Here is a 14,759-nt window from a genome sequence, read left to right on the forward strand (position 1 = left end):
TATTTTAAAATTTTATTGAGTTATTACATAAATATTAGGGTAAACTATATACCCCTGACACTTTTCTCATTCATGGCTGTACATGTTTATGTAACGAGTATAACATTAAAACCGTACTTTCATCATTCCCTTTTGCTGTTTTTGAACTTATGTAACTAGAAGATGGGATAAAGTTAGGCTATTGTAATTTGGTCTCTTATAAAATTGGATTATCGTAAGACGAATTATCGTAACTTGAACACTACAGCTTCCTGTACACTGTATAAATCTTTATTATATCTTTACATACTCTAGACATCCAAAGGATTAAAGCTAGGCTTTTTTCACTTTACAGTATGTATAATATACAGTATGTATAATACTATAATGTATTGTACAGTAAATTCTATAGTACTATACTGTATAAATATACTTATTGCGCCATTGCGGGATTACGGCGCCATTTGACTGGTCTATGGGAGGGCTCTGTTAACTGGTCTAGTATTCTGAAAGAAGGTGTGCGGCGGCTGTAGACTTTGAAATCGCTCAACGTCGCAAATCACTTGATGTCGGCAGCCAGGAATGGAACCCCTGCTGCTAACCAAGGGCTGCCTGTAGTTGTATTTCCTTCCATCTTTTGTTCCCTTTTGATCTTTTCTTATTTAGATATACACTACTTCAAGTTTACCTTGATCTGATTTTTCACCTTACAAAAAAAAAAAAAAATGATTTTTACAAGAATCTAGAATTGTGACTTATTGGTCTCATCAGAATGATTTATAATAATTATAAGCTAACTAATTCTCCTTATTCTTTATTTGGCTGGAAAAGTGTTACTAGTATGTTACCTGATCAGTATTTGGATTTTTGTCCTATATTATTCATGAAAATTACACTGGCCTTCACTAGACATATTTGGTTACCTAAATGCTGTGACAAAGCTTGACCCTAACTATAAGAATTGCTAATTATTAAATTTGATTATGATTCCATTTTGCTGTAATGCAATTTCTAATACACTTTATGAAATATTAGTGAAAAGAAAAAAACCAAAAAAGCTATGGTTGTCCAGTTATATAGTACATGTGTTTGAAAGTTTAATACAGATCTGATTCATGAGCTTATTTCTTGTCATGCAGCCATTTTTTTTTTTTTTTTTTTTTTTCATTATTAAACATGTAGTGTATGCTATAGTTTTTGCTCTAATTCTTGTCAAGTTTTATCAGTATAGTTTACAGTATTACAGTATGTGAAAGAGATTTGTTAGTTCGGTGCAAAAATGGGCTCATACTGTAGTTAAGGGATGGATCAGATAGAGTATTTGTATCTCAGTAATTTTAGTTAAAGAGGTTATCTTCTCTTTATTTGTTAATGGGTATATCATTTCCCTATTATCTTAATTTATTTAAATTTATTTAATATACATATTGCCTCCTTTCATGTGGGTTAAGATTACATTCAGTGTGAAGCAAGTCGATTATAGAGAATGGGACTACATATTAATAATCTTCTATCATATAGCAAAGGTGTATATCAATGAGTACATGTTAGTAATCTAAATGTATTGTTAAAGGCATTGGAGTGTACATTAATATTTTGCTGTTATTGTTTCAGGATGCTTAATTATGGACTAATAACTGGAGAATGTGCAAGTGCAGCTAATGCTGTGGAAGCTGTTGCTGCAGCAGTCACACATGCCCGCTTTGTAGGGACAGATCAAGGGGCTGATGAAGTTGTCTTGTGGGAAATTCTTACTGTATTGCGAACTCTTATCCTAGGACCTGTTGGGCATCTCCTTACAAATGAATCTGTTTGTGAAATTTTGAATTCCTCATTTAGGATTTGTTTGAGACAAGGCTGAGTGAACTTTGAGAAACTGTACTGAAGATGCTCTCAGGCATATGGTGCAACTCCTCTTTGCACGTCTCCCACAGTTTAAAGACGATCCTCGTGGGCAGGGACACTCGAGGAGGCTTAAAATGCGTGCAGGTGGTGAAGGGAAAGGGAGAAGAAAAGGAAAATCGCCTCGTCCAACTCCATCATCAACTCCACCTCCATCCAATACACCACAACCCCCTGTAACTTCAGATGTTTCAGAAGTGCCAGAAGAATCACTAGATGGTTCACAAAACACTCGGGTAATAACAACATCTACAAAAGAGGAAGTTATTTCACCCTCGGAATCAGAACCAGAATCTCTAAGTAGTGCTCTGGCAGGAGAAAATCCCCTTAGGAGACACAGCATCTGTTGATTCAGGAATTTTAGAACCTGTCTCTCCAGTTGAAAACAGTGTAGACATATCCCATGCACATTTAGCTCCAGATGGTTGTGGTTCTTTAGAAAATCTGGAGAGTCCAGCAAGTGAGCCTGATGGTACCTGTGTGTCTAAAGCATCTGATTCTGAGCAGGTTGAACTTATTTCAGAGACAAATGAATCCCTCTCCTCCACTGAAGTTGTTAATCATGCAGATGTAGAAATAAAAACCACAGACCCTTCACCTCAAACAGATTCACAGCAAGAAAAAGAAGACTTCATAATGCACAAGGAGTGAAATTTACTCAAGAGGGAGTCATTACTGAGGGCAATGCTTTGGTGCCTTATGGCATGCCTTGTGTAAGAGAAGTTTTTCGTTTCCTCATCTCCCTTACTTCACCAACTAATGAGCAAAACATACCCTGCAATGATTTTTAACTGCCTTGAATCTTCTGACAGTGGGATTAGAGGTGGGTGCTGAACACATCAACAATAACTCCTTGATATTGTTTGACATTATTGAAAGATCAGTTGTGTCGTAATCTATTTATGCTTCTGAAACCTGAAATTTCGCTTGGGTACCTTCATGGCATCCTTACGTCTGTGTACCCTTCTATGCGAGTCTTTGCGTTCACATTTCAAGTTTCCAGATTGAGATGTTTCTCAATAATTTAGTTACTGAAATCATCACATCAGAAGCACCTAACGTCACTTACTCACATAAGGATTAGCTCTTGAAACAGTAGTACAGTTATGGCGTATACCAGGATTCATTACAGAACTTTTTCTTAATTACGATTGTGATTTATATGCATCATTTATTATTTGAAGATCTTACTAAAGTGCTCTCAAAGAATGCTTTTCCAGTTCAGGGATTGTATTCTACAAATTTACTTTCTCTTGAAGCCCTTTTCACTGTTATAGAAACTATTGAAAGTCATGGTATTAAAGAAAACAAGGTATCAGTTGCTAAAGAGACAAATGAAGCACCCTTGGTAGTGGCACAGGTATCATCTGGATATCTCTTGGGTCTTGGCCTTCGAGGAGGTTTTGCTCCTGTGACTCCACACCTTAAAGCACGGACTGTGCTTTTTGACAATGAAATTGTATCACGAGAACATCTTGTGGCTCTTGAAAGAAAGAAGAAAAGTTATTGGCAGCTGGCACTGACCAATTTAATGCTAAACCAGAAAAAGGTATAAAATTCTTGCAAGACAATGGCATTATAGGGAGCACCAAGGATGATATTGCTATATTTCTTAGAGAGAACCCACAACTCTGTAAGAGATGATTGGAGAATATGTTAGCAAAAAGAAAAATGTAGATATACTCTCAGCATTTGTAAAATCTTTTGAGTTTCGTGGACTGCGGATTGATGAAGCCCTGGAATGTTTTTTAGAGAGTTTCCGTCTCCCTGGTGAAGCTCCTCTTATCGGTATAATTGAATGTGGAACATTTTTCATCTCACTGGCACACGAGTAACAATGAACCTTTGGGAAAGAGGATGCAGCTTTTACATTGGCATATGCTGTATCATGCTGAATGTAGATCAGCATAATCAGAATGCAAAGAAGCAGAACATTCCCATGACATTAGATCAGTTTAGAACAACCTTCGAGGTGTCAATGATGGAGGTGACTTGACCAGGATATGCTGAGGAAATATACAATGCCATTCGTCTAGATGAACTTGTCATGCCTGCTGAACAAACTGGTCTAGTTAAGGAGAACTACATGTGGAAAATGTTACTAAAAAGAGGAGCCACCAAAGAGGGGGGGGGGGGTCAATATATATTAGCTAATAATAATACCATCCTTTGACAGAGACTTGTATGCTATTTGCTGGGGCCCAACTATTGCATCATTAGCCTATGTATTTGATAAGTCTACAGATGATGCTATTATTCAGAGAACAATGTCAGGTTTCAAGAAGTGTGCTGTTATTGCTGCAAGATATGGTATGAGTGAAATGTTTGATAACCTTGTTGTATCTTTGTGCAAGTTTACTACTCTAACATCATCTACGAAGCTGCAGAGCATGTAACTGTAGCCTTTGGAGCAACAAAAAAGCACAACTTGCTGCAAAAGACAGTGTTCAGATTGGTAACATCCCATGGAGACATACTGAGAGATGGGTGGAAAAATATTTAGATCTCCTTCTTCAATTATTCCGTTGTAGACTTCTACCACCCTCTTTGACAGAGAGTGAAGACTTTTGTTGAGACTAGTGGCCGGGTGACCCTTGTTAGGGAAACTCCAGTAGCTGTGCCTCGAGTTGAATCGGGATTACTATCATCCCTCTATTCTTATATTTCCCTTGGTGATGCAGGAGCAGCTCGTGGAACAAATCCAGAAGACGTGGAACTTTCCCAGAGAGCTAAAAGCTGCATTGCTGATTGCCATCCAGAAAGACTGGTAAAGTAACTGAGTCAGCTTTCTTGAGGTGTGATTATTAAATGAACTTTTAAAAGCCATGATGGGAGCTGGAGATGCCAGTACTCTTGGAGATCCAGCTATTAGTCCAGGTGGTGGAGGCTTACACCAAGAAGGCAGAGTTGGAGGCCTTGACGAACATAGTCAGGCTTTCATATTGGAGCTTGTTGTTCAGGTTTTGGTTGCAAACAAAGATAGGGCTGTTGTGTTTGGCCAAGCGTTAAAACTTACATTCATTCTCTGCTCATGGGAGCAGCTGCAGCAGATCGTCATTTTCTCCTAGAACGCTGTGTTGTGGCAATGCTGAGGTTAGCCAAAGTTTTGCTGCGCAGACCAAACATGGCTAACCCTATACTGCAGTCTCTCCGGATGTTGTTGCTACTGCGGTCCTCCATCCTTCTCAGAGTATCACTGCAAATTGTCTGCGGATTGCGAGAGGTATTAGTTATATACATTTTCACATTTTGTATAAAATTTTTAATTCATACATGAAAATAGTATCTCATGGACTTAAGTTTATACAGAAAATATTACTTTTACCAAACAAATCAGTGGTGAATTATACAGTGCTGAAATACAGTTGGCTTTTGGTATTTGCAAATGATAAGTTCATATGCCTTGCTGTTGATGAAACTAAAAGTTAAATCTTTCAGAACTAGTGTTGTCTAAAAGCCTATTCAACTTAAATGCAGATATGTTGGTGATTTTTTCCACCTTAATTTTGTAATGAGAATTTGAATGATTTGGAAGCATTATTATACTTTTATTTTCCTCAAAGATGTTTTAACTGCAGTATAAATTTTAATTGAAAGTAACTGCAACCTAAGTTTGAGTTACCCAAGAATGCTAAGGCAGCAAATAAATCAAAATCAGCAGTAGACAGTAAAAGTTTCTTGACTTATTTAGCAAAGTATTTTTTGCAATTTTTTATATGAACATTTCCATTGATTGATAGTTTATGCATTGACATTTCAGGTTTTGAGTGTTAACACTGACCATATTCAAGATCCCAATGACTGGACTATTTTATTCAATCTACTTGAATGTGCAGGAGCTGGTGCTAAGCCACCACCAATGGTCAATTCTGATCATGCAGATATTCAAAGTGATTCTGGTAAGAATATTCATAGAGACTGGATTTATATGTATTGCACTTTGTGTCTAAGTTTTCATATATAGTTACAATAAATATCAGTCAGATAATTCTGTTTTAAATGTGTTCATTTTTGAGTTCACAAATGTACATTGTTAACCACAACTGCAGAAATGCACTGGGTAGGATGTCAGGAATTTTATTTTGAGAAGTTTTTTTTCTTCTTTTATCCATAGGTTTCTGTGCAGACAGTGACTTTGGAAGTTCATCAGGAGTTGATTCTGGTCATTACACTGAAGGAGCTACTAGCGAGTGTGCTGAGCCTCCCCCTGGCCCACCCACAGCCACAGACCATCCGAGGATGTCTAAACAAACCACGCTCTCAGAGCTGCAAGTCCTGATCCTCTACATAACACGGGAGGCTGATTGGTTAGCATTTGTTGTTTGTTTTGTCCATAAAATTACGTGATGTGTTCATATACAGCCCACGTGTGGTCATCACATCCCAAACACTACAATTTTTTGCTTAAAGGACAGAATAACAGTATTATTATTATTATACATCCATCACCTGATTCCTGAGGTCCACAGCTTATTTTCTTTATGGCCTAGTGCTTATTTTATATAATATGTGTGGTTTGTGATTTTGTGAAACTGTTTTAGCTTGCTTTCAGGGGATTACATGATAAACTAAGTACAAAAACAAAAATGTGTGGGTTTGTAAATAAAATCCAGTGCAAAAGGTTAGGGTTTTACTAAGCTATGATTCAGTGAACAAAATATTGTTTTACTAAGCTATGATTCAATGAACAAAATAATAGATAATGAAACAGATAGCCTTTTATCAAGAATCTTAGGAACTTAGATGGTTCTGGGTAACTGACCATGTAGCTAAATTATGACTTATCATGTTTGTTAGCCTAGCCAAGGTCATAATAATAAGTAGCTATAAACTATAATAAGTCTTACATAAGGAAAAGCATAATTACAGAAAAATTTTTGGAAAGTTAATAAAAATGCATTATCTGTAGTAGCATTTGTTCTGACATACTTTCTGGTGATTTTGCCTCTTGTTACAGTGAAGTGCTACCCTTTACCTTCTTCCCTGAGAATTCCCTATGGCAGTATGGGGCTCCCAACTCACACCTCTCCCTGACTGCTCTGAAGTGGAAGAGGGATAGATTAGTTCAGAATATCTGAAATTTAAACTTGAAAAAGAGGTGCTTTTAAATCTCATGACAATAGCTCCCATGTATGTCTTCAGCAAAGACAGGTTCCGATGTTGAAGCTCAATCACAGGGAGCTTTCATACAGATCATACTGGTCTCAGTTGGCCAGTTCTGGGGTTTCTTGCATCTTGATCCTTCCCCTCTAAATTGATTGTTTTAGTAGTACATAATTGGTTAGTGATGAAATAAATTTTTTTTTCTTTTTTTTAATTTACTATCGCAGCATGAGTGCTGCCACTTCCCCTTACTAATTTCCTTTAGCTGATATCTCAGACAACAGGAGTATTGAGATGTATAGCACTTGAATCCTGTAATCTCTCTATGCATCTGCAGTACTACTGGCAGACTACCGTTTATTTCTTTCTGGCAAGAGGGACTGAAGCATTTTTGAGACAATATCATGGCACAGACATCATCGTCATCAGGATCTCTGTGAAACACTTATGTCTTTCCTGTGCTTTACTTCCACGAATCTTCATTCATTTCCAGCATCCCTTCTCATAGCTTCATTTAAAGTATGTCTGGGTCTACAAACATTACAGTGCTGGCAGAAGCACAGCTGACATTATCACATGTTCCTCTTTTACGGGTTGTGTGGATATGCGCAAGCCATCTCCAACTCCCTTTCTTCATTATTTCATCTTCATGTGAAACCTCCATAATTTCCTAAGTGATGTTGAAGAGTGGCATTCATCATACAAAAAGGAGCTACAGCAACAGAAGTACAGTGGTTCCCCAGTATTCGCGGGGGATGCGTACCAGAACCCCCCCCGTGAATAGTTAGAACTCGCGAATGTTTGGAACCCCTATGAAAATGCTAAAAACAGCCTTTGTTCATACACGAAACAAACCTTCGGTCTTAACATTAGGATTTACTAGCGCCAAGCTGGAAACCGGTAGAATTAAAATTACACTTGTGAGATCCAGGGACTAATGGCATCTATACCAGGTCACGGGGCATGTATACCCAGAATGCCCACGGCTACCTGTGACCCACAGTTATTTTCCTACCGCCTTTAAGATAAGACGTGTTACTGTCTATCTGATTTAAAGCGGTTTTTCAGTTTGCCCAGTTCTTTATCCATTTCATTTTTTATTTTTCATTCCTTTTCTTTCTCCAAGTGTGATCAGTGTGGAGATAAGAGTGTATACGTTGATATGATGGAGAATTTTGCCTCAACATCGGATCGTCTACCGTTTCGAAGAGGAGACAAGGAAATGCCCAGGAGTCAGTGGCTTTCCATGTTCTAGGTTCCTAACTTTGGTGTCGACGGATCCTCATCCAACGTGTAGTAGGTGCAGGGAAAACGTATGTACGGTTACTAATCCGTGTTCTGTTTGTCGCGGTTGGTCGGTGGAACAGTGGAAGAAGTTCTATGGGAAAAGCCAATACAAAAGGAAGGGGTGACGCCATCTTTGGATGACCAAACCTTACCAGCTTCTTTTGTATCGGCAATAAACCAGGCTGCTCCATATGTTTCTCCACCTGCTTTTGATTTGTCTCATACCCCTTCGGTTTCTCCTAGCGGTTCTGTATCGGAAACGTCAGGAGGGGCCTTGGGTAATCTTATGAATAATATGCACTCTCCTTTGTTCCCAGCAAGTAGAGGGGGAGATCCGCCATCTTTGTTCCAGGCTCCTGCTACTCAAGCGCATAGGTTAGATGGTACGTGGTCAGCGCTAGGCCTACCAGGCGTACCCACCTTGGATGGTCTGCTTGCGCATTATATGACGTCACGGTTCCAGCAGGGTCCGGCAGCGCTGATGTTCCTCATCCCCCGGGCTTGCAATTTATGGGAATTAAATGCCGCGGTTTCACCATCCCACTCAGTGTTTACAGCGATGCAGAACGTGGGAGGTAGTTTGGCAGCAAACGTGCGGTTTGCCAGCAGAAACCTCTCAGTCTCTCCCTACGAGAGGGATGAGTCACAACATAAGTCACACTCCGATATGGCAGGCGTGATGACGTCACAGACCGATTCAGGCCTCGCTTCGGCCTTTTTCGCTGCACCCAGATGCTAATACGCCTTCTGACCCGTCAATGCAAACTGTAATGCAGAAATTACAGGATATAGAGAAGAGAATGAATAAGAGAGACAAAAAGAAAAAGTGTGATTCGCCTTCTTCGTCTTCTTCCTCTAGTTTCGGCATCATCGCTAAGTCCTATAACGTCACGGCGAGCGCCAGTCAAGCGTTGGAGGAGGATTCGGGAGTTCCTGGCGGATCCTTGGGCTAAGAGGAGAAGAATCAATTCTTCCTCATCTTCGACCAAGACTGTCATTTCCAAGTCAGCAGGAGGTCGGGAGTCGGTGGCTATTAAGCACAAGGTTGGCATACGAAGCCGTTCGCAAGAATCCGAACAAGCGAGAGAGGTGACGGCGGCGGGCTAGCGGCGAGGCGGAGTTGCCAGTTCGGATCGCAAAAACTGCGATACCTCTGGTAAAAATCGACTTTGGCGGCGAAAGGTGCAGCAGAGGATGGAATGCAGGTCCCAGTTTCGCCCGTAAGGCCGTTCAAAATACGTACGAAGGACGATAAGGCTCCTATTAAAAGTACGAAAAATAGAGAGTTGGCAACCTCGGCGGATACGTTCGTGGAAGGCAGTGTCCGTCTGGGTAGAAGGTCGAGGCCGGGCTCGCCGACGCTCGAAAACGATGCCAATACTAATAGAGACGAACTTATCTCTGTCTTAAGGGAGCCTTCATCTTGGAGATCTAGACTAGATTCTCGCTCTAGATCCGTGAGCAGAGAAAGAGTGAGACGTTCTCGTTCCCCTGCTGACTATCCGGGATCCGAGCCAACAGCGGCCAGCAAAGTCAAGAGACCGCGGCCGTGGAATTCCGGGCCGTCTGTCAGAAGAAAACCACTAAAAATTTTCATACTTGGTTTTTTTTAATAGTTTTATCACAAAAAGTGCATTTTATGATGAAATTCATAAAAAAAAAACCAGGAATTTGTGATATTTCTCAAAGAAAATACGCGAATGCGCGAATTTCCGCGAAAAATAATGCGGGGAAAACGTTCCCCCATAGAAATCCGCGAATGTGTGAGTCCGCGAATCTGGAGAACGCGAATACGGGGGGTCCACTGTAATTTTAACATAATATTTGTTCATGAAACTTACCTGTCAGATATATATATAGCTGTATTTGTTCCGATACGTAATACAACCCTCGGTCCTTTAACAATAGGAAGGTAACTAGCGGCAGCTGGGACGGTCGTAAGCTTCGAACAAGGGAGAACGGTAGTTAACTGCTTGTCCGATCGTGCGCGCGCCGCGCGCCCGAGAGTGAAGAATCACTTTTGCTTTCGGCCGCGGGTGTGAAGGACGTGTTCGTCATCGCTCTCTGCCCGCTTCATCGTCGTATGCTTTGTTTATATTGTGTTTTCTACTAATGGTTTGGTTTGACTTGAAAATGAAACTGTAAGTACACCGTTTTCATTTTCATTACTTAATTATAAATCAACATGGAGCTATCGCCGTAGAGACGGCGATTTCCGCTCTTTTCATGAATTGAACCCTTGAATTATGTCTCGGTGCCGAGGGCGGGGCGCACTCGCGCCGAGTCATGTATTTTGGGCGAAAGTGTGTAATTGAAGATGTAAGTACTCTTTTTCATTATATTTTTGCCCTGTGCGTTCGTTGCCGAGAGCTTGATTGCGCTCGGCAAGAGCCTCTTATTTTGTATGAATAGAATGCAATGAAAGTGGATTCGCAATGCAGTTTTCTTTTCATTTTCATTTATTAATTGCATCAAATTTAATTTTGGATCAATTTCCGCTCTTACCCGGGAATTAATCCTTACCGATTTATTGCTGTGAAATGTGAAAATAGCAAGTGCAGTATTGTTCATTTTCATATATATTTATGATAGCATCATATTATTATGGATCAAGTTTCCGCTCTTACCGGAATTGATTTTTCCCTCTTTAAGTTCTATGAAGTGAATCGCAAGTGCAGTATTCTGTTTCATTTTCATTATTACTTTTCACTGCTGTGCGGGGGTAGGGGAAGCGAAGGTCTGCCAGGAAGTCGTCGGAAAGCTCTCCCGCGACTCCCTTGGTATCCGATTCTTCGTCTTCTTTCCTGCCCCCCGCTCAGCTTCCTCGTATTTTGTTTTTGGGGTCTTCCTTCCGTCGGGGTGGGGGCATGTCTCCCCCCCCACGTGCGTGAGGGAACCCCTCTTACTAATCTGTCTGTGCTACGCAGGTGCTACAGCCAGTGGGAGACGACCTTGGACAGGTATGGACCACTGCGGCTGCAGGGCGTGCCTAGCATCCACGATCTGCTGCAGAGTCTAGCGAGGTCTGGGGCGGTGACCTTGGAGTGGTCTCCACTACAACCTTCACGGCCGCTTATGCTGCTTCCCCCCGCTGGTCTACACTCCCATGCTGTGTCGGTGACGCCGTCTGCCGCTTCTAGGGCCGGCGTCGCCGCCGTACCGAGGAGGGGTATGCCGCCGCCGCCTGTGTTTTCTTCGTGTTGCCTGCCCAGACTTCCGCTGTTCCAGCAGCTCGCCCCTGGACCGGCCGCCAGTACCACGCTGGCTGCCGATGATTCTACGAGGCGATGGCTGGGCCTGCCGTACCTGTCGCTGATGTGGTTCCCGCTACTGGCTTGGCTGTCTTCTTGTGTTTACCGCTGCCGCTTGTTCCTGCCGCTCCTGAGCTGGTTGCTGTTCCTGTCGCTCCTGGTTCCTGCGCCTGTCCATGCTGGTCCTGCCCATGGTGTGTCTTCCCCAGTCCCAGGTCCTTCCGGACAGGTGCAGTCGGGCCGTGTTGCCTTCGGCAATAGGCCCGACTCCGGCCTGGATGGAGGACCTGACGACTGTCCTGCGTGAGCTGACGAAGAAGAAGGAAAGGTGTCATCTTCGTCTGTTGCTGCCTCTTCCCCTTCGACTTCTAAGGCCCATAAGCCGAAGAAGAAGAAGGCTGCCTCCCCCCCCTAAGAAGTCTCCTTCGGGAACTTCTAAGGGCCCGTCCCACCTCGGTGGGACGGGGGGGTCCTTCTGCTGGTCCTCCTGCTCCTTCGGGAGCGGGGCCGTCTCCCCTTCCGTAAGGAAGAGATAGACGGGGACCAGAGGAGTATCGGTTAGCTCTGGTACTTCCTCGCCTGGTGCTAGCGGCGATGCCGCTACGCCAGGTTCCGGCTCGGTCCTCTCGTTCGCGGGAGATCCCGAGTGTACGCTCTCCCTCGGGAGACCGTGCAGCCAAAGTTTCGGCGCCAGAGTTCGCTCGGTGGGGCGCCAAGACCACGGCACGGAGCAGAAGGCTGGCGAGAACCGCTCAGTGACTCTCGCCAGGCCAGCGGCCGCTCTCGCAGCGACCAGCTGGTAACCGGGTTTTGTTATTCCCCCTAAGAAGACTCCTTCGGGAACTTCGAAGGGCTCGTCACATTCCGGTGTGACGGGGGGGTTCTTCTGCTGGTCCTCCTGTTCCTTCGGGAACGGGGCCCCGTCTCCCCTTCTGAGAAGAAGAAGAAGACGGGGACCAAGGGTGTGCTTGCTACCGCTGGTACACCCCCCTCGCCTGGTCTTGGCAGCTCTGCTGCTAAGCCAGTACCGGCTCGGTTTCTCGTCCGCGAGAAGTTCCGAGTGTACGATCTCCTTCGGGTGACCGTGCAGCCAAAGTTAAGACGCCTGAGTTCGCTCAGCGTCATGACCGAGGCACGGAGCAGAAGACTGTCGAGAGCCCGCTCAGGTGACTCTCCGCCAGGCCAGCGGCCGCTCTCGCAGCGACCAGCCGGTACCTCGGGTGGACGTGACGGTCCTCTGACCGGCCACGGGTTGAGGCTGGGAAGAGGTCCCCCAGGTCCCCTCGAACCGACGGTAACCAGCCTCGGCTGGTACCAGCGGTTTGACGTGCCGCGAGGACGCTCACCGGTCTCACGGCGAAAGCGAGCTCTGCAGGTCACCTGACCGCCGCTCCCACAGGGACCGGGGCGGATACGGTGACCAGCAGCAGCTCGTCTGACGCACGGGACCGGGGTCGACGTGCTCAGTCGAGCCGCTCGCCACAGGTGAGCGGCACAGCCAGGCCTGCAGATCGATCCCCACCGCGGGTTGGTGATCGGCTCTGCAGCCCCCCATGTACGCTGTCCTGCCAGCGAGCGGGGGGGCAGCGTCAGGTCTGTCTCTCCACTACCTTCAACTTCCTCGGGCTACACCGGGAAGAGCGAGGTAGCTAGGAGTGATCGTGAGAGGTGCGCCGCTCACGATCCCGTCACGACGCCGCACGTGCCACGTATGGTCTTAGGACCCAACCAGGACGTACGCGCAAGTGATTGGAGGCGACCGTCAGGGGGGAGAGGGGGTAGCGTCAGTTCTGTCTCTCGATACCTTCAACTTCCTCGGCATACGCCAGGAAGAGCTAGGTATATAGGAGTGATCGTGAGAGATGCGCCGCTCACGATCCCGTCACGACGCCGCACGTGCCAGGTTGGTCTTAGGACCAACCAGGACGTACGCGCAAGTGATTGGAGGCAACCGTCAGGGATCTGTTGCTGGTCCTTCTTCTGAAGGAGGGGGGTACTGGGAGCTGCTCTTGTTGGAGGGACTGGACGGTCCTACTCCTCAAGACGCTGTAACTTCCGAGATTCAGAGTAACTTTACCCAGGTTATTGCACTGATTCGTCAGCACAACGACCGGGGGGAAGGATCGCCGCTCCCACCAGCAGAGCCCATGTCTCTGCTCGAGTCGTTTTGGGGCCCGAGAGGGAACCCAAAACCGACGGTGGGTATGCCGCGATCGGAGCTTACCGATTCTGTCTTGAACCAGAGTCTCTCGTCTCCGGACAAGAAGGCTCTCTCAGTTCTGGCCGGTCGATCAAGCTACTTCCACCTCCTCTACTGCGACAGCGGCGTTTCTACGTGTCTTCGGACACCGTATTTAAATACTCCTTCGGTCCTCCTGAGAGGTTTCGACCTCGACGAGGACTGGAATGAGTCGGAGGACGGTATCGGCTCTCTCCTGTCAGGTGTCGATCAGCCCCACCCAGACGACGTTCACAGTGGCGGCAGACCCTTACCTACAGTGAGAGTTCGTAACCCTCCTCGGGAAAAACGTTTTCTCCTGACGATACGTTTTTCCCAGACTCTGAGAGGCCATCGCCGCAAGGCGATGGCTGCTCCTACTCTTCTCCAACTGCTAGTTCCACTGGGAAGGCGAGCGAGTATCCAATTCCTCCCCCATTCCCTCTCTCCTTACGGCTACGAGGGAAAGGGGAAGGATCCTACAGAGATTTCTCTGTAGGATCCCACGTTGGGGACTGCGCTACCAGGGGGGACCTTCGGGTCCTACCTGACGTAAGCCCCGGTCGTTGAGGAGGGATCCTGCCCCATTCTCGATTTCTACGGGAATCGAGAGGACCACCAGCCGATATCGTTTGACGAATTCGGTGGGGGTTTCGCAGACTGCTTAGAATTCTACGGAATTTCTAGCGCATTCAGAGTGTTTAGAGTTTCTTACGATCTCCAAACACTTAGGCGAGACCACGGTCCAAAGTGAGCGAGACGAGAATCCCCGATATGTTACACGATAATCGGGAACCTCGCCTATGCTCGAATTCCTGGAATTTCTAGCATTAGGAAGAAGACTGCTGCTGAAAGAAGACTATCTCACAGTAGGCGACCAACCTGGAATAGAGAAGAACGGACGGGAAGGGAATATCCAGTTGGCTGGAACTATCGTCTTAGTATTCTGTTCACCATTGAAGCTTTCCTTCGAGGAAGACTTCTCCTTCACTCTCTTTAATAGAGAACGAAGGTGGTCG

At 45.0% G+C, this 14,759-nt stretch overlaps 1 protein-coding gene and 1 pseudogene across 1 annotated transcript in view; both read left to right on the top strand.

Moving 5' to 3' along the window:
- Positions 1-6,228, top strand: part of LOC135221319 (Golgi-specific brefeldin A-resistance guanine nucleotide exchange factor 1-like) — a 35,892-nt pseudogene extending 29,664 nt beyond the window's left edge.
- Positions 1-14,759, top strand: part of LOC135221010 (Golgi-specific brefeldin A-resistance guanine nucleotide exchange factor 1-like) — a 142,035-nt gene that overhangs the window by 29,629 nt on the left and 97,647 nt on the right. The gene's annotated exons all lie outside the window — the stretch shown is intronic.

The sequence above is a fragment of the Macrobrachium nipponense genome, chromosome 2 (genome assembly GCF_015104395.2).
Source record: "Macrobrachium nipponense isolate FS-2020 chromosome 2, ASM1510439v2, whole genome shotgun sequence".
NCBI lineage: Eukaryota > Metazoa > Arthropoda > Malacostraca > Decapoda > Palaemonidae > Macrobrachium > Macrobrachium nipponense.